This window comes from Saccopteryx leptura, chromosome 2 (genome assembly GCF_036850995.1).
Source record: "Saccopteryx leptura isolate mSacLep1 chromosome 2, mSacLep1_pri_phased_curated, whole genome shotgun sequence".
NCBI classification, from domain to species: domain Eukaryota; kingdom Metazoa; phylum Chordata; class Mammalia; order Chiroptera; family Emballonuridae; genus Saccopteryx; species Saccopteryx leptura.
This window is the reverse complement of record NC_089504.1, coordinates 238,659,102-238,686,319: the sequence shown is the minus strand read 5'-3', so window position 1 is coordinate 238,686,319 and position 27,218 is coordinate 238,659,102. Positions and strand designations below refer to the sequence as shown.

Sequence of the window (27,218 nt, the reverse complement as noted above, 5' to 3'; positions counted from 1 at the left end):
CTGCCCCAAACCAAGAAATAGCCCTTTTCCTGATGTTCTGGGGCTTGAGGTTTAAACAGTCTCAATGAAAGATAATTCCCGAGTCTCCTTGGCTGATCAGACAGACTCTCATCAGGGCTGACTGACACAGCACCTGGGCCACGGAGCATTCCAGGGTCCTGCTGCTGCTTGCCTGGTCTGTGACCATAGTCTCTCTGCTTCCTTTTCCTGATGCTGCGTCTTCTCGCCTGTGATTGAATCTTGTGAAGATTTAAGAGAATATCTAGGAAGATTGGATTAAGAATAATAACTGAGGTGGATTTATGATTAATGTTACTGCAGCTTTTAATGTTCTATGTACATCCCACCCACCCCACCCACACACACACATGTTCTTTGTGTGTAATGCCAACATTAGTTTTTTGCTTAAAAGAAAAAAAGATGGTATAGTATGGAGGAAAAAAATCTATCTCTTCGTGAACTGTCATTCTCTCAAAGTTGTCCTGGGATAGCAAAATGAAGGACGCTTTTGTATCCTCCATGAGGTTAAAAAAGATGTCGATGTTCTAAAATTAACTAAATGGCACATTAGATATATAAATGGCTTGTGATGATAATAAAAATAGCAGGTATTACTGGTTGAGTACTTAGTAAGGACCGTGTGCCCTTATGTGAATTATCCAAAACCATTCACTCTACAAGGCTAAGAGACGGATACTATTAACCCCAGTTGGCAGGCGAGAGAGACTACCTTGTTATCCTTCCATTTTCTGAGGCTTCAGTAAGCCAGGTGACTTACAATTATTACCTTATGACCTTGTGACAACCCTTTGAGGAAGGTGTTATCATCTCCATTTTGCAGAAAAGAAAACCAAGCCTCAGAGACAAAAAAATGACTTGTGTGATGGCGAAGCCGAGACTCAAAGCTAGGCCGGTGTGGCCACAAAGACCCATTCCTCCCACCCCCTGCACCACGCCGGGAGCCGCTAACATGGGCTGGGAGGGAGGCCTGGCTTCGTTCTCAAGTGTCCAAATTCAGTTCAGATGGCTGCGTCCAGCATTGCCAAAGTGTCCTGAGCTCATCAGCAGTTACAAGAGCATTCTGGAGGAGGGCATCACACTGTCCTCAGAAGTCGCATAAAATCAGCCATCTCATGGTTACTCACAAAACAAAGTGTCCCTTTTCTTCCTTTTTGATAGAACACGGTGCTACTGCAAACTGACTTGAAAGAAAGCCAAACCCCATTGTCCCTTGTCTACCTGCGATGGAAGATAGCCACTTCTGTCCCCTAAAGGACCTGTATTTAATCCTTAATGGATGGTGGGGGTGGCGGTCAGAGGTCAGACACCTCCTACCTAGGCAGACAGCCCTGAATCTGGAATCATCAAAACCTCTCTCTCCCCTCCCCCCGCACTTACTCTCCCTCTTCCTCCTCCCTCTCCCTGTCTCTCTCCATCCCTCCCCTTTGCATTATGACACACTATTTGTTATCTCTTCCTATACTTCCTTTTAGCTTCTTTAATTGTTACAACAACTTCATCTGTATCAAAAGAGAAACCAAACACCCTGGACAGCGACAGTGCTGGCCACTTGGACAGCAGGAGAGGCAGCTTCTCAGACCAATTGCTCAGCCATCCAATCCCAAAGACTCAGCACCCTCAGTGTTCTCCTGTCTGGTCTGCCCTGGGTGGTAACAGCCTGTTCTGTCATTTCATACTTTAGGTACATAGATCGTTAGATAAGATTGATAACAGAGTGGCCCAGGTAATGTTTTAAACCAAAAGCAGACGAGCGTGAGGGCGTCTCTAGCTGCAAATGACAGGACCGTAATTCACGCAGTTTCAGTTAAGGGCGTGTCGGGGGTTTTCAGCATAAATTGCCATTTTCTGAAGGCTCACTTTTCTGCTTTAACAAAGAATTCAGAGGCTTTCTTTCCAGGTATCCACAGGGCACAGGGCTTCGGGCACATGGGGGTTCTGTTTTGACAGTGAACTTGACATTGAGTTATAATTCATTAATATAGACCAGACAATGGCATTGCAGCTAATTTCTTCATTTTACAAAGCCTGGGTCTCAACAAAGCACAGTATTGGCTTCAAATGGATTTAAAAAAAGGAGTAGATGCAACAAAGGCCCAGCGGGGTTCAAGGCAGAAGTGGTGCAGCCATGTGGAAGGATGAACTGACCGGCACGCAGTTGCTGCTGATTCACCGGCGTCACAGAGCACCCAGACACAGTCTCTGTTTTCACAGAGAGCTAGATTCAGGCCACTGAGCCCAAGCCAAAGGATTCCCCTGTACGGTTCAGGAGGCAAGGCAGCCCAGACCAACAGATGTCCCAGTTCGGAGAAACTGAAGATGAGGACCCACCACCTAGAGCCCAGAAACACCCTAAAGGGCGTCTGAGTGGCTTTTCATCCAAAGCAGGAGAATACCATGGTAACATTCCTGACTCTGGAGTCGGACACAGGATGAGCCCTGGCCCTGCTATGTCCCAGCTGTGTGACCTTGGGCAAATCACCTTGTACTCCAAACCTCAGTTTCCATATCAGCAAAATGGATGGAGATAAAAGTAGTCTCTGCTTTTAGGATCCTTGTCATTTAGGTAGCCTGAGTATCCTGTTCTCTCTAACAAAAGACTGGGGAAAGAGAGAGAGAGAGAGAGAGAGATAAAGGGATATGTTTAGTTTTATCAGAAACTGCCCGCATCCGAAGTGTCAGTCATAGATGAGAGTTCCAGTAGCTCCACGTCCTCATCAAAACAGTCTAAGTTTAGCCCTCCTCATGATGCACAGTGATAGCTGATTGGAGTTTTAATTTCCATTTCCCTGATGAATAGTTATCTCGATCATCTTTTCATATCTTGATTAGCCATTTAAATTCCTCCTTTGTGAAGTATCTGTTTGAGATTTCTTTTTTTAATTCATTTTTTTCGTCACTTTATTATTGACTTGGAGGAATTCTTTATATAGCCTATATCATACATCTGTCACATGGATGAACCCATCCATCCAGGCTCCTTTTATTCCTTTAACGTCTTTTGATGAGCAGAAGTTCTTAAACTTAACAAAGTCAAATTTAGTAATGCTTTTATAAATCACAGTTGTTGCTTTTTTTCCCTATGCTTATTATAAAGCCACAATACACAGTTACTAGTATTGCTTTAAACAGCCAATTTTCTGTCAATTTAAACACGCATTTATTCTCCTGGTCTCTTCATCCTTTCCTGTGGGCCCTATTTCCAGCTGGGATCAACTTCAACAGCCCGGAGACTAGTTTCAGTATGTCTCCCGGTGCAGAGCTGCTGGTGAGAAATCCCCCAGCTTTCGTACACCTGTAGTTAATCTGCTGTCATTTTTGATGGATATTTTTATTGGATATAGAACCATAGGTGGTCAGGGTTTTTGTTTAGAGAACTTTAAAGATGTCATTCTATTGTCTTACTGGCTTTCATAAGGATCTAGGAAAGATCTTTCCCGCTGTGGAATTTTAGTTTATCTGGTCTTTTATTTTCCATAATGTTCCAGTGTCTTTGAAAATATGATTTTGTAATTTACCTTTTTTTTTTTTGACAGAGAGAGAAAGAGATAGAAAGAGGGACAGATAGGGAGACAGACAGAAAGGGAGAGAGATGAGAAACATTAATTCTTCATTGTGGCACGTTAGTTGTTCATTGATTGCTTTCTCATATGTTCCTTGACCGGGGGGCTACAGCAGAGCAAGTGACCCCTTGCTTAAGCCAGCAACCTTGGGCTCAAGCCAGTGACCATGGGGTCATCATGTCTATGATCCCAGGCTCAAGCCAGTGACCCCGCGCTCAAGCCAGCAACCTCGAGGTTTTGAACCTAGGTTCTCTGTGTCCCAGTCCAACGCTCTATCCACTGTGCCATCACCTGGTCAGGCTATAATTCACCTTTTTTTCTTCTTGTTGCAATCAGACATGGGTTCCCACTAACTGCTACTCCTACTCAGGAAATGAAGTCAAGCTCTTATTTGGAGAGAATTCCAGCTAGTACCCTCCCTCCCTCCTTCCCTCCCTCCTCCTCTCCTTTCTTTTCTTCCTTCATTGTTTATGCTTTTTGGTTTTATTGATTTGTTTTTTAACCAATTTTGGGGGGTACATATCATAAAATGCACACATTTTAAGCCTCCAGTTTCATCAGACTTGTCAAGTGTGTGCATCTGTGCAGCCACCACCCCATTCGGGCTAGAAAGCAGTTCCTTCACCCCTAAAAGCTCCCTCCTGCCCCTCTGACATCAGTCCCTTCCTCTCACCCCCGCTCCAGGTAACCACTGACCTACTTCCAAACACTGCCGATGAGCTTCGCCTGCTTTCAAATTCCCTGTGAATGGAATCACACAGTATATACTCTTCTGTCTCTGGCGTCTTCCACTCAGCACACTTCTGAGACATCCATGTTGTTGGGTATACCAGTAGCTTGTTCCCTGTGATATTGAATTGTGTCCCATCGTGTGACTCGATCAAAGCTGATCCATTCACCTGTTGATGGACTTCGGGGTTGGTTCCAGTTTTTCTTTCTTTTTAATATCTGAGCTGCTCTGAGACATTTGCTGGTGCATCCTATAATTGCTGCACAGCCTGATGAACAAAGCACAGTCCCCATCCTCGCATCAGCCCTGGCGGAGAGATTCATGTCAGACAAGTAATTTCAAGCATGATGAGTGTTGCAGAAAGGCAGGCACAGGCTGCCACAGAAGCAAACCACAGGAACACCTGGTGTAGGCCAGGGCTTCCGGAAAGGCTCCCCAGAGAAGCACGTGAACTGAGCATCAAGGATGACGCAGAGAACAAAGTGAAGACTGAGGCCAGCTCTGAGGCAGAACAGAAAACCCGGTGGACACGGAGGGAAGACGAAAAATTGGTACAGACATTGCTGAACATCTACTCAGTGAGAGGGACATGACAGACATAAAAAAAAAAAAAAGCATATTAAGCTCCATTTTATCAACGAGGAGCCTGAGATTCAAGGAGATTGGATAACTTGTCCCAGATGACACCAGCAGCGGTAAATCAAGACTTGAACCTGGTTCTGTCTGGCTCTTCCTGGTCATGCTTCCTCCCTGACCCGAGGCCACGCCCTCCCTGGTTAGACTCATTTCCAGGGAGGTGGAAAGAAAGAGACAGAGAAGTACCAACACGCCCCTGGCATGTAACGGACGTTAAAAAATATATACCTGTTTATTAAATGAATATATGTCTAAGAAAAGGAAACCCTTTAGCGTATTGTTTGCATTTCCTCCCTTGTATTTACTTAATTGCTTAAAAGTAAAAGAGGCATCTCTTCCCAATTGATCAAATGCAATCCATTCTGCCCTCACAATGTCCCATTATATTATATAAATGCGTGTGTGTGCGTTTTGTTTTGAGAGGCAAGAGCCAGAAGAAAAGTGGGATCAGAGAAACACCTAGAGGTGTTTACAAACTAAAGGGCAGAGGGGATCTCTCAGTTATTTAAAGTGAGATAAACAGCTCTGCCAATTAACTTGCCGTTTTCAGAAGCACGGAGCAGAGGACGCTGCCGGAACAATGGGAGCGTCACTGGAAGCTTTCGTATTTGATGCTGACTGCATGTAATTTGTTCCCCTTTACATAGAAATATGTGGCATTAACTGAGGGGTGTGATTAGGATACGGGCAGAGGCTCACTTTGATGGGAGGCACACAGGCAGGCGCCTGATAGCCAGTGGAGATCAGAGACCGTCTCCCTTCAAAAAAATCACAAATTGCAGGCCCCCCAGTCTGCTTACTAAGTGAAGGGGATTGGGGCCGAGATCACAATGTTGAAAAGACCCAGACCTCCCATCAGGGGGTCCTGGCTTCACAATAATAATAATAATAACAGCTAAGAGGCATCGAGAGCTTACCAACTGCAGGCCGACTGCACTGAGGCGCTTGACGTGAACTCTCATTTCATCCTGAAACAAACATAGAAGGGAGGTGCTCTTATTATCCCCATTATAGAGGCAAGAAAACTGAGGATAAGGAGGGTCAATGACTTGGTCAAGGAGGCCCTTGATTTTGACCTTTGCTCCATCCTTCATCCACACACTGTAGGGCAGAGGACTCGGGCAGAGATGGGGTGGGGCACAGGAGGACAGACTTGCCCCGACTGGAGGTCCTGAGAAACCCCACTCCTGGGTAGGCAAAGGAATCTGCTCTGCAGGGGGGGGGGCACTCCATGAGGAAATGTAAGTAGTCAGAGAGAATCTTAACATTCCCATAAAAGGGAACACACTGCATGCAGGCGGCACCGAAGAGCACCGCTCCCAGAGACACTTTCATCGTGCAAGCAGTGTTCTCTGTTCACGGCTTTGGAGAATGTGAAACTAATTGGCAGAGAATGTACCCAGTCTCCTAATTGTATATACAGGAAAACTGAGGTCCAGAGCAAGGACAGTGAGGCCATGAGGGTCTCTTGGACACATACAGTCTCCAGGGACTCAGCTCCATGTACTTGTGGGATCAAAGTGAGCCACCCCAGGAGACGTCCCCTAGGTAATATCAGAAGTAACAGCAAACACTCCTACCGTACTCACTATGAGCCAGGTTAATACCTGCACAAGTAACTAACCTGCTCAAAATGAACCACCTGCACAAAAATGAACTCATGGCCTCCAAACAGCCCTAAGGGGGTAAGTACTATTAGCATCTCCCTATTACACAGGAGGAAACAGGCACAGAGAGGTTAAGAAGCTTAACCAAGGCTCATGTCCCACTCTCTGGAGCAAGTCCATCCTTCCCCATTCGCACAAGAGCCTTCTACCTCTCCAGAAAGAGCCCCCAAGTCTCTTTCTTTTCCTGTTCCCTCCACACCCACAGCTTTCTTTTCCTACATGACCATCCCACATCCCACATCCCCAGAGGCCCCCAAATTCTGTGTTTGTTGTATAGGAGCTTCACATCATTCCTCAACAATATGGCACAGAGGTCCATTTCTGTGTTGTGTGCATGAGCTAAGGAAGAAGACCTGGGTCTGAGTCCCAGGCCTGCCCTTAACTGTGACCCTCAATCAGCTTATTCAACGCAGAGGTCAGCACGTGGGCTCTGCTCAAATGTCCAACAGCTGACAAATGGATAAACAAGCTGTAGCATGTCCATGTGATAGAATATTACTTGACCATGAAAAGGAATGAAGTCCTGACACACACTATGTCATGGATGCACCCTGCAAACAGTCTGCTCAGTGACAGAAGCCACAAACTAAAGGACGCATATTGTACCACTCTACTTACATGAAATCTCCAGAAAAGGCAAATGCATAGAGACAGAAAGATGAGCAGATTCCAGGGGCCGGGAGACTGTAGGATAATGGGTTGATATCTAGAGAGTTTCTTTTTGAGCTAGTGAAAATGTATTAAAATTGACTGTGGTGATGGTTGCACGTATCTGTGAATATACTAAAAACCACTGAATTGTACACTTTAAATGGATGAATCATATGGTATGTGAATCGTCTGGTATATCACAATAAAGATGAGAAAGAAGGAGGATAAGGAGGGGGAAGCGGGGGAGGGGGAGGGGAAGGAGAGAAGGGGGAAGGAAGGGGGGGAGAGGAGGGATGAGGAGGAAGAGGAAGGAGAGAGGGAAGGGAGGGGGAGGAGAAGGAAGCTCTAGAGCAAGACTGCTGGGGTTCAAACCCCAAAGAGTCCCTTCATAGCTGTACAGCCTGGAGCTAGTTGCCTGAGCCTCCCTTTTCCCTTCTATGTAGTAATAGCTGAGGATGGGTAAAGAACATTAAATTATTTTACAGTCACCGTAGCAGGCACTCTGGACCAGCTCTTAAACTCATGTGCTGCTGGACTGTGTAGAAGTCCAAGGAGGCTAAGGGGGAGGACTGGGGTGGCGGGCGCCACAGGGCATAACTCTTTGCCAACTGAGAAAGAATGACACCTAGGTGTAGGAGTCTGCAACCATGAGAGAAGCCACCTGAAATTCGGTTTGTCATCGGCGGCAACCAAAGCCTTGACTTGGGCGAAGGCATCAGGGTGGCCAGAGCACCATTTTCCAGTGCGGAGATTTCCCTGTAATTAACACAAGTTCATAAATGTGCCCAACTTGGGTTTCCATGGAGACTCCCTGCGCTTAATTAACCTGGCCCAGGCTGCACCTGTTCCTGCATCCCAGCTAACCTCACTTGCTCATCATTTTATTTTTCATACCTCAAATTTGATCTGCGCTAATTATTCCTCCTGCTCTATGCGTGTTACCCTGATCACTGTGCCATTTTTTCGCCTTCTTCCTTCTTGCTTTTCCTAATTAATATCCTGAGAGGAGAAAGAAAAGAGAGAGGGAGGAAAAGACAAAACCTGTTCTCTTCGGAGACAGAGGGACCCGTGGGGAAAGGGGAAGTGTCACCTCCCAGCACACACTGACTTCTCGGCTGGCTGAGAGAAGTCGCCAGGCTGCAGGCTGCAGAATTAGGGAATCTGGGGAGCAAACCAGGCAGGCAGGTTTGCACAAGGAGATGAAAGCTACATAAGCATGACCTTATATGGGCCCTGCTCGCCTCTGCTGGAGGAGCAGACTGCTAAATCCAGGCCCGAGAAGTCACCATATTTGGAAAGACACCAGGAAGGTGTTAAAAAGATTTACAGTGCACCAAGGAACAGCCTCCCTTCACATCCAGAAAGGGGTGAAAATTACACACAGAGGGCTGACAAATGGCATCCCTCCGTGGAAAAGAGGGAGCAGTTTTCCAGTCTTCCTGGGCTAGGAAACACATGCATCACCCTGAACTTCTCAAATCTGCAGAGATTCAGGGGGTGTTAGGAGTGCAAAGCCAGACTAATCCTGGAAAGCTAATGCAAGCTCCCCTGGGAATCGGTCTTGCCAGAGAAAGGGATATGTGGTGTTTGAGAACATGGTCTCGCCAGCTGTGCAACTCTAGGCAAGTTTCTTTGCCTCTCTGGGCCTCAGCGTCCCCATCCATACAAGGAGGACAATACTAGGACTTATGTGAGGGGGTCGTTATGAGGATAAGTGGGTCGGTGCTGAAGCAAGGAGAACCATCACTGAGCGTTAATTACCATTGCCCTCTCCCTCCCTGGTGCCCAGTACCAAGGCCTAGAGTAGGTGCTAGTAAATAGCTATCGAATGAATGAACATGATGGAATGGGCATCCAGAGGCCAGCCAAGGGCATCAATAAGTGCCTCTGTTGTGCAGACTTTTGTGTGTTAATCCACTTCCTGAAAGCAGGGATTTCAAATCAAAATGCCTTCAAAGTCCAAGCAAGAAGTACAAATGAGGAAAGTTGGCTTGGGGATGTGGACACGCCCCTCTCTGTCAAATACTAGGCAAGCCCAGGCCAGACCCAGCCCTGAGAGCCCATCAGAAGCCACGGTCACTCAACCTGTCCAAACCTGCCTGAACCTGCTGAAATCCGCCTGACGTCTGCCTCCATCCCACACCCCACCCCTGAACTTAGTCCCACACAACACAATCCATTTTTAAAGTTCAACTTCTCTCCAACCCACAGTATCTGTAATGAATCAAGAAAAGCATATGAAATGTAATCACGCATTGTTGTGAAGTTCCTGGCAAAGTTGCCAGACATTGGCAATTGCGTGCCTGTGGTGCACTCCGCGTCTGGCACCATGGTTTTAGTTATCGCGATAATGGACTGCCACGGTCACTTAGGCTTGGGAATGAATCCAGGATATCACGTGAGGTTGAGAAAAGAAGCCTGTTGCAAAGGTGACACCTTGTGCCTCATTTACAAGGCAATAATCCGAAACATGAATCACAGTTGGATGGGTGACAGAGGTTCTTTTCAACACCTAAGGGGTCGCATGGGGGGAGCCTTCTGCTCCTCCCTGACCACCTCAGCAAGGTCTCTGACATCCCACCATCAGCCTAAGACCTGAAGGCTGAAATGCAGATGTTGGTAATAATAACGTGAGCCTGGAAGTATGCGGGCAGCTTTTTAATCAGCTAGAGTCCTAGAACCTAGAGGTCGGGCGCTTTGACTCTCCCTACCTGATTTCATTTCTTGAAACATCCTCATATTTCTTCATTAAGCAGCTGTCACTGGGAAATTGATTCCTTCTCTACAAGAGCAAGATCATGAGGTGTGTCTATATTAGCAAAATAGATACTTGAGAAAATTAACAAAATATCAAGACATACCCTCCTTCCGGAAGGAAGGAAAGGAGGGAGGCAGGGAGGGTGGGTGGGAGGATGGACCTCTGTGTCAAGAAAAAAACTGCCTTTATTGTCCGACCTAGCTTAGAATCCCAGGTCTGCCACTTACAAGCTATAAAATCTTGGTCGAGCCACTTAACTTTTCTGAGCCTCAGTTTTCCCACTGTCAGAATGTCAGCATCTCTCCTAAGCTGCTACTTAGATTTTCTAAAACAAACCCCAGCATCCCCAAGGTCATTCATCTCTTCAGGAGTTAATGTGTCTCCAGACCTTAGGAAAAAGACTGCCTTGGAATTCTTCCTCTCCCTCCTGCAGAACCTGGCTGGGTCCCCACCCCACCATCTCTAGAAAGATCCCAACAGCTACACTTTCAAATGTGATCTGGGAAGATCCCTACACCCACTTTTCAAATGCGCTTCTGCTGGGTTCCTGTGATGGTCCCACCCAGAGACCCTCCCAGGTCTGGTGATCCAAGGTGGGCGATGACATCAGGACAGGGGCCAGGATGGCTGCTAAGCACAATACTATCTAAGAGCCTGGGTTTTGATGTTGGGCTAACCTGGCCAGAAGCTGGGCTCCTCATCTTGCTAGCTGTGCCACTGTGGCTCATGAGTTCTCATCTGTGAAGTTCAGGGTATAATATTAATCTTTCAAGAGGCTGTGCAGTTTCGAGCTTATGCATAAGGAGTATGGTGACTAGGAGACATCCTCCCATTGCCATGACCTCCAAGGATCCAGGGTAACGTAATCAAGAGACTATCATCTGGCAAAATCTGAGATCTGCCACACGAAGAACCCTCCATACCATGGAATCAGGCAGTGTCCTAATTTTAACCTCCTTCTTGAAAGTCTTCAACGATCATCAAAGAATCCCTCCTCTAAGAGACATCTTGGTGCTTGGCCCCTTCCACCTTGTCAGCAGGCATGACATCCAGGCCATGTTGCCTAGAGTTTGCTATACAAGCCACCAGTGGTAAACAGGATGGTTTTATATGTTAATGATAATATGGGCCTGACCAGGCAGTGGCACGGTGGATAAGAGCATCGGACTGGGGTACAGAGGATCCAGGTTCAAATCCCCAATGTCGCTGGCTTGAGCTGTGGCTCATCTGGCTTGAGCATGGGCTCATGAGCTTGAGCACAGTGTCGCTGGCTTGAGCATGGGATCATGGACATGACCCCATGGTTGCTGGCTTGAAGCCCAAGGTCACTGGCTTGAGCAAGGGGTTACTCGCTCTGTTGTAGCCCCCAGTCAAGGCACACATGAGAAAGCAATCACTGAACTAAGGGGCTACAACGAAGAATTGATGCTTCTTATCTCTCTCCCTCCCTGTCTATCCCTATCTGTCCCTCTCTCTGTCTCTTTGTCACAAAATGATAGTAATAATAATAATAACAATAATGATATGGTAATTTTGCTGGTGCATCAGGAAAACTCCAATGAGCACTTCAAAGGCACAGTGTCTGGCCCTGGCCGGTTGGCTCAGCGGTAGAGCGTCGGCCTGGCGTGCGGGGGACCCGGGTTCGATTCCCGGCCAGGGCACACAGGAGAAGCGCCCATTTGCTTCTCCACCCCCACCCCCTCCTTCCTCTCTGTCTCTCTCTTCCCCTCCCGCAGCCAAGGCTCCATTGGAGCAAAGATGGCCCGGGCGCTGGGGATGGCTCCTTGGCCTCTGCCCCAGGCGCTAGAGTGGCTCTGGTCGCGGCAGAGCGACGCCCCAGAGGGGCAGAGCATCGCCCCCTGGTGGGCAGAGCGGTTGCCCCTGGTGGGTGTGCCGGGTGGATCCCGGTCGGGCGCATGCGGGAGTCTGTCTGACTGTTTCTCCCCGTTTCCAGCTTCAAAAAATACAAAAAAAAAAAAAAAAAAGGCACAGTGTCATGGATATTATTGCTTAGGAAGAAACTTAAGTAGGTATGGTTTTTGGTTTAATGTCACTGTAAAGAAAAATATTAATAGTAAAGAGGTGGTATATAGATAGCACAATAGATTAGGATGATTTATGTGAATTTTGGAAAATTTGGAATCGGGCAGAGGGAAAATGTGAGGTTTAAGTGGCAAAGTGGGCAGTGGTGCCTTTACAAAGCAAGCAAGATGACTGACCTTGACCCAACCCCAGAGCAACCTTAACTCCCCAATACTAAATGGGGAGCTCAGACTATGCCTCTCACTTCTTTTCAGTCATGAAATGCCTAGCACATAATCTGCACTCGATAAACAATCATGGTTCTTATCCTGGTGCTTAAGAGGAGGTGTTTGCAGTCAATTGACCTAATGCAAAGCTGGGTTCCAATCCCATTCAACCCCATCAGCAGTTTTGTGATCCTGAGCAAGTGACTTAACATCTCTGAGCCTCAGTTCCTTCATAAGCAGATGGGGGTTTTCATCAGACCTGCTCTGCTTATCAGCGTTAAGGCACTTTCATGAGAAGCTTGCTCCCAAACCATTCATGGCATGCTTATTCATGTGGGACCATGTGCCTGGCACCAGATTAAGCAATTTCTGCCAAAGTCAGGCAGTGTGGTGGACTCAAAACCCCACTGATGAGAGTTTAGACTGTCAACCAATGGTCATTGGTGCCAATTCAAAGCCAACGAGTATCTCCAATTTGGGGTACAGAGAAGGATACTTTATTCAGTGCAAAACAGCTCAATAGTGATACAGCATAGCTGTGAACACAGCATGGCTGAAGAACAGCTCTGGGGCTGGCTAGGTGGCCCTGGGGCGACGCACCTCTCCAGCTAGATAGCTCTGCTCCACTTGCTCCATGCTAGTGCGCTTCACTCTTCTCTGGCCAGAAACCAGTGTGTCAGCTCCGCCAGGGAGAGCTAGGGACACGCAATCTTCACTCTTTGGTGGGAATGGAAAGGGTGCTCCTGGAGCCAGATGGGAGCTGGCTTAAAGGGACAGAAGTCCCCACCCCTGTTCCTGATTGGTCCATCCTCATGCAAATGAGGACTCCAATTCTCTCATTTGATTGGTTAGGAATAGAGACACTCTGATTGGTCAGAGATGCACATCTCTGATTGGATGGGAAAAGTCTCAGTCCTATTGGTTGAAATAGAACTCCAGAAACTCCTTTATAAGAGCTGGCTCAGATGGTAGAAACACAGTACAGGCAGACATGAAGGAGGCAGTGTAATGTAGAGGCTTCCCTGTAAAGTGCAGTATGTATGGAGAGACCCCTGGGCAGAAATGACTGCTAGGCTCTTTTTTAATTTGAGCCCAGTTAGCCACCAGGGGCCCTTCTTAGTAAGTGTCCTTTTTTTCTTTATCCTCAATGTTCACAAGACCCCAGCTGTGCCACCAAAAATCAATGTAAATTTAGTCAAAGTATCTCGGTTTGCTCATCTGTAAAATGGAGGAGGTCTCCTTCATTTCCACAAGTTCTCATTAAGAAAAGTTTGGCTTGACCCCTTTTCTAGCCATCCAGATGTTTCTATAATATACCAGTTCTGACATTGCAGGGACCAAACATGTGGGTGATGGACGACATTTTCCACATTGCATTTGTCATCTAGACAGGCTTTCAGGACATAGATAATGAACTCAGAATTCCAAATGAACTTAAACCAATTCCTTTCTCATTATCCCTTTGAGGCAAGAAAGGTTTCTTTGAAGGAAATGAGGAAAACTTCATCTTTTTTCTGCTCCTGGCAGAACACCTGTGCTTGCCCATATATGAGTGGTGGGAAGCTGACTTGCCAATGGGAGAAGACAGATGCTACAGAGGGAGCTTAATGCGGTGGTTAGACACAGGGCCTGGAATTCCCAAAGGCCCTGAGTTCCAATGCCGCCTCTGCCACTTACTGGCTGTGACACTTTCATCTGGTTACTTAAAATTCTGGGGGCTTCCTTTTCTCATGTGGATAATAATACCTATGTCCTTGGGTTATTGTGAGGACTGGATGTATTAAAACATTGAATACAAGAAATTACATCACTCCTCCATGGCAACCATGAAGAAACTACCTGATAAGGTTTGAAGCTCTTATAATCCCCACTTTATAGATGAGAAAACTGAGGCCCAGAGAGTTTAACTAATTTACCCAACTTCAGAGGTAGTACATAGTAGAGCTAGGAAAGGAAACATTGTAGAAATAATAAATACAGGGTAGGGCAAAAGTAGATTTAAAGTTGTTTGTATGGAAAATAATACAATAATTACTAATAATACAAGAATAAACTGTGTTTCACATACTCACACTGGTAAACCTACTTTTGCCCCATCCTATATATAGATGATTACAATTTGGGAAGGAAAGGGTGTGACAAGAAATGCTTTTAAGGGATGGCCCAGTTTAGGAATAATGCATCTTAGGAATGGGTTTATACAGACAGAAATATTTGCCCCGGTGATGTGCTGGTAAATGTTTAACCAGCTCTCTTCGAAAAACAAACATACAAATGACGACAACAAAAAAAAACACCCTTCTTTGTAGTGCCTGCCAATTTCTGTGGCATAAATACTCCCACTGTGACTCATTTTAAATAACCAGTGTGACATCACTGAGCACAGAGTCGGGAAGGAGATGGGTATGGTCACTCATATACAGTTGCTCTCATAGCTGGTACCTCATTTTCTGTCCCCACCTGACTCTTGACCATTTCCCTTGAAAGAGCCCCTTTGCTGTATGCCCTGGGCCGCGTCCACCTCAGCTAGCAACCATCACAGAAGGTGCTGATGCAAATGAAATGTGCCCACAAGGCCCGCCCTGGCTCTCTCTGGGCAGTCACTGAGGGTTGTTGGATTTTACCTGTCAGAATAATGGGGGGTAAACTCAGGGGGCGGGGGAACAGCGTCCTTCCTCGACCTGAACTGCTCTTTGCATATGACAAAGAGGTTTTTTGGCAGAATGGACAGCAATGGAGCTGTGCAGAGAGGTGGCTCTGATGTGATTTAAATTTCATGTTCTCCTTGGGGCACGCAAAATGCAGTGTTAGAAGGCCCAGGGACCAGTCTTCAGAATGAATCAAGTCCATAGCTCTTTCATACCATGGCTACCCTCTCCCTCAGAGCACTTAACGTAAAGCCTAACAAATGGAAAGCTGCCTAATTAACTTGCCTATTGTCTCCTAAAAATACCTCTTCCCCTGGCTTTCCTTTGGCAAAAAGAGCAAAGTGGTAATCAGAATGAAAGGTCACATTATACCAAGAGATGTGACTTTATTGGAAGAAGGCCAGAACACTTCCCTCCCCAGCCACCCCTGTGTGTGTATTGGACACATGTCCTCTCGTATTTCATTAGTAACTAAGGAAGCATGGCCGCCTTCACAGAAACTCACTTGCTGCTACCCCAGCAGAGCTTAGCAGAGGGACCCCTCTCCAAGCTGAAGACTGGGGTTTCCCAAGCTCCCTTATACCACGGGGGCTCTTCCTCAACCACCACCTTGCTTCCGCTTGTCCTGCATTTCCAGGGTTACCTGCAGGCATCCAATAAACCAGAATGAAGACACTGGCTCACTGCGCCTAAGGAAAATGGGCAGCCATGTCCACTGGGTTCTTTGGGAAGCACCAATGATCCTCTCACTGTTGCAACAGGGATAAGGGCAAGAGATGTGTTGGAGTTAATGCATGTGGTGGTTTAAAAATGGGGGAGGGGATTGAGCAGGGAAGGCATGATGAGGTCTGACACCTGGAGCAGAGGGGAGGACGGGGGATTGAGTAGAAAGAGCCCTGGGTTGTACTGCAGCTTGGAGAAAGTCTTGGCCAGCCCCGGTGGAGAACCCCCAAGCAAGGACCGCCCTCTGGAGGAGGACTGACCTAAGTACAAAGCAAAGTCATCTCAGGGTGCTGGCTCTGTCAGGTCCATTCTCAATCCTCCTTAGGTTCTTGTCCTTCCAGGAATTTTCCCTGTGTATTCCCAACAGTGGAGCCACTCGATAAGCAACAGGCTTCCAGTAGCTGGGGGTGGGCATGACCTCCCCGTTTCAGAACATGGGGGTGTTCTGTAGCTGCAAGGACTTGCAACCAGAGAAAGACCTGGCCGTGCTCTGGGTGCGGGCTGCCACCAGACTGGCGGGGTGGAGACCATCCTCTCTATATTGAACCCAAGTCACAAGAGACGTAAAAGTAAAATCCGAATGATTTCTCAACTATCCTAAGCCTTGTCTATGTGGCCCATGAAAATCTGGGAAACTCAAATAACCAGATGTGTTTTCTTTTCATTCTCTGTGTTTTATGTGCACAAATAATGTCAACACATTAACCTTATAAACAGGTACAGTATTATGAATGAGGATGGCATGTCTTTGACCATCATCCCCTACCAGTTCTTACCCCAGAGGTAGGAGTCAATGACTGCGCAGTGCAATTTCTTCCCTAGCCCCCCTTTTACGCGCAAGTAGTAAATGGAAACACTTGTACTCAAACCTAGGTGATTTGGTTCCAAAGTCTTTCCACTTGACCTCTCCACGTTGTCTTCTACATCAACTGAAACTGACTGTGAACACAGGCTCTTAAACACTTTGCCAAGTAGCATAAAGAAGTGCTTGCTGCCTGCCAGGCACTGTGCTTAGTACCTGAATTAATCTTTATAACAATCCTGTGATGGGGTGGTGATGTTTTCCCATTTTATAGATACATAAACTGAGGCTCAGAAAGATCCAGTAATTGGTCATAGAGCTAATAAGTGCCAGAGGTGGGATTTGAACTCAGGTCTGTCCATGCTCTTAACAAATACTGCACCAGCCTTCCAGGACATGGCTGAAACTTGATCTCCCTCCAACAAGGGACAATACATTGCTGAAATTGATTTCTTTTGCCAAACTCCCAAGGCACAAGCCTAGACAGCATCACAGGCAAAGCCGTATGCACGGGCCAAGCTTGACACAGGCTTGTCAGGTGGCAGGCCGTGGGCTTGCTGGACGTGGGCAGACAGCCAGGCCCAAGGATGAAATCCTCCCTCTACCTGATGACAAGCCACTAATCTAGGATGTCGGTAACAATTAATGCTCCACCCATAGTCAACACATGCTGGTGAGTCTGGGACCAGCGGGCACAGCCATCAGACTGCCTGCTTTAACCAACAGGTCCCCATTCATTCTGGAAACCCCCAGCTTGGTCTGGAGAGGTCATACCAGAGAGCGGCCAGTTCCAGCATTGAAGAGGGAAAGAAAAAAATAATAACAGGAGCTGGTCCAAACCTTTGCTAGGAAGCTAAAAATAGCTGTGCCTTCGGATGGCCACAGATCACAAAACACATATGCCAACATAATATGCCGGTGTAAAATCGCCCCATGCGGTGTGTCCTCCAAGCCACTCACAATTAAGCTTAAGTGATGATACACAGAACATCATTTTCCAGGTGGAGGACGCCCAAATGCTTTGTGGCCTGGGTACCCAGGGAGGTGTTGGGAGGGCCGGGCTGGACTGAACAATGGCCAGGGCTTGCATCTGGAGCCATTGGCAGCCCCACTGCCATCAATGAGCGTTGACTAGGGGCCCACGGGACCCACAGCACCATTCTGGGCTTTGTTGATTACAGGATTAGCACAGGATAGCATGGCAGAAGTGGGTCAGCATCTTATTTCATCCTCCCCGCAAACCTGTGAAACACACTCTAATAATCACATAGTGCCTGGCACATAGTGGGTCCTCAATAAAATGTTATTGAGACCTGAGTCTTCCTTGAAAATATTAACAGTGAAATGTGCAGACAGATCAGACGAGGATTTAATTGCCATAGTAACGCCCAGTCATTCACCTGCATCTAGATGCAGATGGTGATTGACATGTGGGAGATGCCAGCCTTGAAAGGTGATGACTGGTGTGAACTGGCCCAGGGAGGCTACTGGAGGGGGTGATAACTTGAAAGCTAAGCAGGCAGGAGTCTGAACACCTTCCATACATACAAAGCACAGCTACAGCTAAGAATGTACAGAAGGTGAAATGCAGCTGTGAATTAAATACAGATGTGTGTAAAGTGGACAAATGCAAAGTCAAGCCCAACTCTGGCGGTTATTCGAATGTCTGTACAGGGTGAGGGGAGGCAGGTAGGAATGTACCTCTGAAATGGGCATGAATGAACCCATATAGTGAAGTGGGGCAACAGGAAGTTTTCTCATTTCTCTCTCTCATACTCATGCTCTAGGGCAGGCGTCCCCAAACTATGGCCTGCGGGCCGCATGAAGTCCCCTGAGGCCATTTATCCAGCCCCCCACCACACTTCCAGAAGGGGCACCTCTTTCTTTCTTTTTGTTTGTATTTTTCTGAAGTTGGAAACGGGGAGGCAGTCAGACAGACTCCCACATGCGCCTGACTGGGATCCACCCGGCACGCCCACCAGGGGGTGATGCTCTGCCCATCTGGGGCATCCCTCTGTTGCGACCAGAACCACTCTAGCACCTGAGGTAGAGGCCATGGAGCCTTCCTCAGTGCCCAGGCCAACTTTGCTCCAATGGAGCCTTGGCTGTGGGAGGGGAAGAGAGAGACAGAGAGGAAGGAGAGGGGGAGGGGTGGAGAAGCAGATGGGTGCTTCTCCTGTGTGCCCTGGCCGGGAATCGAACCTGGGACTCCTGCACACCAGGCCAATGCTCTACCACTGAGCCAAACAGCCAGGGCCAGGGGCACCTCTTTCATTGGTGGTCAGTGAGAGGAGCACTGTATGTGGCAGCCCTCCAACGGTCTGAGGGACAGTGAACTAGCCCCCTGTGTAAAAAGTTTGGGGACCCCTGCTCTAGGGAGTGGCCAAGTAGCTTAGAGGCATTTTGGAAATTTCCAATATTGGATCTAAATCTCTTGGTTGCTTTACCACAGTGAAGGTTGTGAGAGAGGAGGAGGACAGAGTGAACCAAGTGTGGTGAGAGCGCCTAACTGGTGAACAGGTGCAGGAAAAAGTGTTCCTGGCACGGGGAATAGTATCTGTTAAGTCCCTGAGGCATGAGAAAGCAGGAGAAGCTGGAAGGGGACCAGGATGGCCCACACTGCAGGGCTGGCCCACAGCAGGCATTCAGTAAGGAGTGGGTGAGTGAGTGAATGAATGAGCAGAGAGCACAGGAGGAGCAGAAGATAAGGCTGGAGATGTGTATTGGGCTAACTGTGTCTTTGAAGTCTGCTACAAAGAATTTTGACCTTGACCATGACTTCAAAGAGAGGCCATGGAAACATCCTAAGCAACTGTGATGTGATCATATGCATGCTTCTCCAGAAATACTGGGACACTGAGCTGTGACTACTGTGTCACCACCCACCTGTCCTGACACCGTTGAATGTTAATAGAAAGCTTTATTTCTCCCCTGGGCCACCAGGCAGCTGACAATGCCACTACCCTTGGGAACAGTCTCTCCTTTGCTACAAGCCATCCTTCAACAGCCAAAAAGTTTTACATGTGGGGGAATGACCTTGCACCTGCTGTTAGTCATGTTCCCGAACTTCTGCTGGCAGATGTGGCTCTGGGTGGGGACTACACTAGACCCTTCTCATAGGTCAATTAACCAAGTAACTGAACCATTTGCTTTAATTTTTGTTTCTGCAAAACAGAGCCTAAGATTTGAGTGCCGAGGTGTATTTGGCAGGTGACCCAGGAAACAGGAATGGAGGGTGGGAAGAGAGCGAGCGGAAGACCAGCCAATAAAGGGTGTGTCCCTGAGCCCTTTTCTATCGTGGGCCAACTAGAGTGCACGCTTTCTGGGAAAACACCATGGAATGGGAAGCTGGAGTTTTTATCCACCTGCTTCCATCCTCCATTGGCTGGGGGTTGCTCCAGAGATGTTAACTCCTGCAAACTTGCGTGCTATGCCTGCCTGCAGGCTCAGCAGACTCCCAAGGCTCTGGAGAAAGACTTGAGGAGTTGCAGATGCTGGAGGTGGGGTACTGCCAAAGTGCACAGGAACTGTCCCACTGTAGCAGCTGAAGTTGGAGGCAGGCCGGAGGATGTAGTGTGTGCCATTTACTGAGCATTTAGCACATGCCAGATACAATTCACCCACATGTAGACGTGTCGAGCCATTCAACCCACCCCCAAACATAGTAGAGTAAAATCTTAACACCTCCATGTGTCCAATGAAGACCTTAAGGCAGGGGTCCCCAAACTATGGCCCCCGGGCCGCATGCAGCCCCGAGGCCATTTATCCAGCCCCGCTGCACTTCCGGAAGGGGCACCTCTTTCATTGGTGATCAGTGAGAGGAGCATAGTTCCCATTGAAATACTGGTCAGTCTGTTGATTTAAATTTACTTGTTCTTTATTTTAAATATTGTATTTGTTCCTGTTTCGTTTTTTTACTTTAAAATAAGATATGTGCAGTGTGCATAGGGATTTGTTCATAGTTTATTTTATAGTCCGGCCCTCCAACGGCCTACGGGACAGTGAACTGGCCCCGTGTAAAAAGTTTGGGGACTCCTGCCTTAAGGCTTAGAGAAATTAAATAACTTATCAAAGGGCACACATCTGCAAGTGGTTTGACGGAAAGGGATTGAAATCCAGATCTGTTTTGCCACCATGGCATCTCCTCCTGGAACTTCTAGAGAAGGCACTCAGGCTCGAGCCACACATTCCCTGCTTCTGAGTTGGGGAGCTCTGCAACCAGAGTCCCACCCTCAAAGTCACACATTATTGGACCAGAGGAAACCACCTGATCCAGGCTGCACCAATCAGTCTCTTATCTGGGAATTTGGACTTTGGACACTGATCCAGATAGCCACCGAGTATCCAATAATCTCCACAGTTGGGAGCTCCATGCTGGCACAGCTATTATGAGTTCTGTAAGGGAACAGAAGGAGCCGGGATGCAGAGAGAGAGATTAAAGAATCAGAAATAGCAGACCTGAATGCCCGTGCCCTTTTTGAAGAGCCAAAGAGACAAAGCAAGCAGCTGAGCTTTCCTGCCATTAGATTCCTTTTCCGTTTTTTGTTTTTTCACTTGAGTTTTATGATTGCATTTCCATTTCTGCTAACCTCAGATCCCTGAATAAAACACAAGCTGAGAAAGACGAGCTGTACGAGAGGGCAGTGCTCATGAGATGGGTGACCGGTTTGTAGGCAGACGAGAAGATCTGGAGCCTGTGGATTTCTCTGTAATCTCTCTGCCTGGCCGCTTTAAAGAGACAAAGATCACATGCAGACGCACGCGAGAAAAAAAGTAATGAGATAAAGCTGTCAAATGCCCGACTGCAACATGAAAGATGCTTCATTAGGAGTTCGGTGTCTGCTTCGTAAAAAAGAAAAGAAAAGAAAGGAGCACAGCCCGGGCCTCATCTCTCACCACAGCTTTACCATTAATAAACGCAGCCGCGTGATGGGTTGCCGCATTCGGTGATTCCCACCCCATGTTTCGCCCTTCTTCTGGCTGCCACATAAGACAGCTTGAGAAGAAATTAACACTCGGAGTCGCTGACCGCCGATCGAGGCTGACAGACAAATTGCTCACTGCCATTCTGGGGAGCCGGAGCCAGGAGAAGACGGCCCCACCATCCCCACCGGGCCAGCTCCACATGGTTCCCACCAGGGACTTCACTTGGGCTGAGGACCCAGCCTGGCTTCTGCCTGCCTGTGAGGTCCAGAGGGGCTGGTTCTGGACCATCAGCCTGTTTGGACCTTCTCAAAGCCCCTATTTGTATCACATCATTGGTGTGGCCAAGCCTAAAAGGTTGGAAAAGCTGCTTGTGTGGGTCATCTGTCACCTGCTCATCCTGGGTCATGGTGGTGACCCTCGGTGGCAGCGGAGCTACCAGGAAGGCAGAGGACACTGGAACAATGAGAACGCAAACGGGGACAGAATCCCCACAGTCTCCCCTTGCCTTGTGCTCTCTATCACCCCCTCTGATGTCTTTATTTATGCCTCCCTGACTACTTGGCAGGGACATGGTGTTTGTGGGTTGAGTGCCACAAAAGCCCCTGACCTAAAGGGCAAATGAGAGCTGATGTCCAGCCCATGCTGCAGGCAGGAACCACATGCCCTGGCACAGGGCTGCATCTATTTGCAGAGAGTGTGGCTTTTTAAATTTTTCACAAAGGGGCTTCTTAGATTTATGAAGGTCCCAGCAACATCATAATTTAAAGATGACGGCTGACATGTTTGTCTCTGCCGAGTGGAACATAAGCTGCATGAGGGCAGGGATGATGGTGGAACTATTTCACTTGCCTCTCTAGGTCTGACTGCAGCTCTCTCCTCCTAATCTGCTTTGCTCCCTGAAGGGTGACTCAACCAAGGGCCGCCGCCCCTGTCCCTCAGAGCCCCCTCCTCAGGCCTAAGGGCAGGAAGGCTCCCTACTGGCACGAGCCCAGGGCGCTGCACTGTTCATTTCTCTTCGGTTTCTTTACATCCTGCTCATATCTTTGCAAAGAGTCCCTTCAGTCAACTGTCCTCAAATTTGCAATTTAAATACACCATCTCTTTCCTAGGATGCCCAACTTGGGACACTTGCCCAATCCACTGCCATACCCCCAGCAGCTCGAAGAGTGCTGGCACAGAGCAACCGCCTGATCCCCAAAGCAGGGACAGGCCTCAGTCCCTCGGTGCTCTGCCCAAGGCTCACCGCTTCCTCTATTCAGCTGGGCTATTGGAAATTGGTCACCGGGACCATCCCTGCCACCTCATTTTTCTGTGTTCAACAGCCCCCAAATCCCCCTGTTCTCAACCATTTATTTCAGATGACAATTGCACCCTGTCTGGAAAATGTTTGCTTTTCGCTCTTGCTGGAAGGTAAAGAGAATAAGTGATACGCTTAACAGAAGCATCCGTCCTAATTTTCAGAAAAGTATTTCCTCTACTATTCTTCTTTCCTTTGTCCCTGTTCACCAGACCGCTTTTCCTGAATGACTGCTAGTGGGTGCTCCCCCACCAGGACCGCCTTGCTCTGAACAAGCGTGGGGCCACGCAGCGCAGCGGAGCTGTTTAGCCTGGGGAGACGCTCACTGTGCAGTCGCCACAAAGGCACGTGTCTGCCCTGGCAGCCGATCAAGGGCTGTCGGGCATAATGACCAGGCGGCGGCATTCCAGTCCTGCAGACTCTGCCCTATCCTCCCACCAGGGTTTGACAGAAATGACGCTGTCAAAGAAAACAACGATTTAATGGCCGCATGACAGGAGCCTTAAGACAAATAGTACCCAACCCAGCAATGAGAGCTGAGCAAACACAGGCAACAACAGAAAGGCAATTACGACACAGCCTGTGCCTACCTTTCTGTCATTACTGTAGGAAGCCTCTCCCCTCTGCAAGGTCAAGTTTGTACGGTGCCAAATAGTGGGGGAAAAGAGTTGGTATTGAGAGACACAGGGCAGATCTTTCTATACAGAATTCTCTAGAATCACCCATCTCTACCCCTCTCTCCCTCTCCCTCTTTCTCTCCCTCTCTCTCTCACACACATACACAGACAGACACACACACACACACATTCAAATGATACAGCCCTTCCACTCTGCACACCCAGTTCCCACAAGGCTTTGTTTAGGCAGGAGAGGAAAAATGACCCTGCCTACCAGACCAGTAGCTTTTGATGAAAACCACTGAACTCTGCCCAAGTAATTGCACCACACACAAGACAAACATTTGAGGGCCTGAGAAGAAGCTCCTCTTTGATCCCAGGAAGCCTGAAATAGTGGTTAAACACAATAATAATAAAAGACCTCTGGCTTGCATAGTTTGAAACTTACATCTGTACCTTCTAGCGCTTGCAAGGTTTTTCTATAATGAGCATGTGGAATGTTTCCTGTCTATGATTTTTCATGACAAAAGTCATGAACGAAAGCCATTCGTGTTGTCAAAAGGGCGACTGCTATACATACATTTAATTTTTTTTAAAAAAGCGAAGTCTCTTGACTCTTTCTTCCTGTCCATCTGCCATCTCTGGAGTTAATACTTTTATGTATTAATGTGTGTGTGTGTGTGTGTGTGCACGTGTGTGTATGAATCTTTACACATACTTTATTTTTAAGATTATTTTACTTGTCATAAATGGGGTTCTACCACATGTATTATATCACAACTTTTTGAAACTCAAGAATATGCTTTGGAGATCTTTGCATGATAGAGTCAGTACATAAAAACGTAATTTATGATTTTTAACGGCCGCCTAGAATTCCATACTGTTACCCAACCATAGGTTATGGTCCCTCCCAACGCACATTCAGGTGCCTCTAACCATCTCATTATTACTTTCAGTGCTCTAATGAAATACCTGTGCATTGTTTACTTGGACATGTGAGCCCCTACTTCTATACGTGAGAGGCAATTATATGAGTTAGGATATGCTGAGCTCCAAATAAAAGAAGACCCAATGGCTAAACCAGCAGGGCTTGATTTCCTCGTGTTATTGAGAAGTCTAATGTAGATGAGGCCCAAGGATAGTTCATTGAGGGCTCGGGGCCATCATCAGGGCCCCATGTGTAGGATCTGTCATCCTTAGTGAGTTGGGAAGTCCTCCCCCAGTGGTTACGTGATAGCTGAAGATGTTCTAGGTGTCACATGCAGGCACGTCCTCAGCTTCCTGTGGTCCCATTAACCAGGACTGGGCTGCAAGCCAGTGCACCAGTCCCTGGCGCGGGGAGTGGAAACACCCTGATTGAATAAGGAGACAGAAACCTGAGAACCATTTTCTCCACACAGTCACCTACTCTTAGTAAGGTGTTTAAATTTTTGCCAATATGATGAGAAAAGAAGGCATCCCATTGCTGTGTTCTTGCATTTACCTCATTTCTAATGAGACTGACAATCATCTACATATCTGTTGTCCATCTGTATTTTCTCTTCTAAGAATTACTTATTTTTTGTTGGGTAGTTTGCTGTGTTTTTGTTGCTTTTAAAAGGCTGTGAAGAACAAAGAGCACTTAGATCGTCTACCTTTGTTCTTCCTTGGAATCTCAAGGGCTTCTGTAACGTCTCAGGAAACAAAGGAAGAAATGCGATTTCATAGAAAAGGTTACAGTGACATGCTTTGCAAACCGTGTGCTTCAGAATGAAAGTTCCTCACCAGATGGTACAATGCAATTTGGAAACACCACATAAAATGTCTGTCTATCTTTCTGAGTCTCACGGTGCATAAACAGCATAGGGACCGGTTCCGTCTTGACTGACCACCTCGCTGTGCAACCTCTCTGAGCCTCATTTTACTCCTTGTAAAATAGTGCTCACCGGGCTGGTAGGGGCTGTAGCAGGTGCATCCATGTTCATCCTGTATCCGCGTGCCCATGTACAACTATGGCTTCCTGCAGCAGCACCTGTGCTCCCCACCTGGGGCTTGGGGCTGCCCAGAAGGGGCAGGAAGGGGAGCAGCCCTTCTTCAATGGCAGGTAAATGCTGGTGGGTAAGTACCTGGGTCGCACTGGCTGCCAGATACAACTCTTGAGTCATGTTCTATACCAGAAGTCTATAAACTATATTTGCCAGCCCAATCCAGCCCTCCACCTGCTATTATAACTAAAGTTTTATTGGAAAACAGCCACGCCTGTTTGCTGGCACATGGTACATATTGTCTGTGGGGCTGTCACACTACAAGGGTGGGTTGTGTAATGAACTGTCTGCCCTACAAAGTCTAGAATATTTACTGTATGTTCCTTTCCAGACACGTTTGCCGACTCCTACCCTCGGCTACCCTACAGTGGTCCCAGCAGGATGTGGCCAGATTGCCCGCAAAAGTAAACGCCTGCACATTAACACACATCCACTCCTTGTCTCACTGGCACTCTCCGGAATCACCTCCCAAGCACATTACTTGTGCTCATAAAGCTGTCACGCTCCAGGCAGACTTGGAAAAGAAGTAGACAGAATGGGAAATAGCAGGGGATTCAGATGGTGGGTCTGAGGTCCAGGGCCAAGACATCTGAAGGGTTAGGGGGCCTCCCTCACTTCCACAAATCACACATACACATGCACACAGACGCATGTACAGCAAGCTTGCCATTTGTTTGGGGGGCGATGCTTCTGCTCACATTCCCAGTAGTAGTTGGGAATGCAAACTAAATGGAAAACGCAAATAGGAAGGAGAAGGTGCCTTTCTGTCCCCTGCTCCAAGGAGAACAACCCAACTCCCATCTGGTGAGGAGCCACGTGAAAGACGAGTTTCTCCATCGGAAAGCATGTCTGTTTAGTCTGTAACTGCACATATATTTTTAACTTTATTAATTGACAGATTGATTTTAGAGAGGAAGGGAGGGAGAGAGTGAGAGAGAGAGAGCATGACAGAGAGACAGAGAGAGAGAGACGGAGAGAAATATCAACATGTTGTTCCACTTATTTATATGATACATTCCTCAAGTTGATTCCTGTATGTGCCCTGACAGGGGGGATCAAACCCACAACCTTGGCCTATGGGATAACACTCTAACCCACTGAGCTAACCGGCCAGGAATTTACAAATATTTTTATATACAAAACAGAAAGTTCGTCAAACACCTCTCCAGAGGGGTAAGGGCTCCTAATATCTCACTCTTACATTCAATGCTACAAAAATGCTACTCTCCAAATTCAGGGGACAAGGTGATAGTGTCTCAAATGCACCCATCATGTTCCAACCTCCAGACATCAGCACGAGCTGCTCCTGCTGCTAGGATGTGCCTTTAATTAAATCACAGTTGTCATTACTGGGGGCCCAGTTTAGAATTCTCTGCTCCAAAGAAACCCTCCCTAGTCCTCCCTCCAGGCATCAGAAGCAGGCCTGGCCCCTCCATAACACCGTGCTTATAGACTTTTCCATTGTGCTACTTACCATAATAACTAAGAAATGTTTATTATCTCCCTCTCCCACAAGACTATAAGCATTTAAGCTTCTTTGGGGTATATACCCAGGGGTGGAATTTCAGGGTCATACAGTGATTCTAGTTTTAATTTTTTTAAGGAGCCCATCATACTGGTTTCCACAGCCACTGTCCCGTTTCCGTTTTTACATCCTGTTTATTTTAAATGCCACCATCTACATCAGAGTGCTTTCAAGATTTATCAAAGATATTCTGAGCTCCTGTCCCAAGGACTTGGATACTAAACAACTAATTATTGGAACATCAGACCACAGCTCAATGCTTCCAGCACAGAAATCAAGGTTAGAGCGTGGACTCTAGCCTCAGACCCATCTGGACAGGAATACCGACTCCCACACTTCATAGCTGTGTGTCTCTGGGCAAGTTACTTAAACATTCTGAGCCTC

At 47.4% G+C, this 27,218-nt stretch overlaps 1 protein-coding gene across 2 annotated transcripts in view; it reads left to right on the top strand.

Moving 5' to 3' along the window:
- Window positions 1-27,218, top strand: part of CCDC60 (coiled-coil domain containing 60) — a 143,706-nt gene that overhangs the window by 10,259 nt on the left and 106,229 nt on the right. The window lies entirely within an intron of this gene.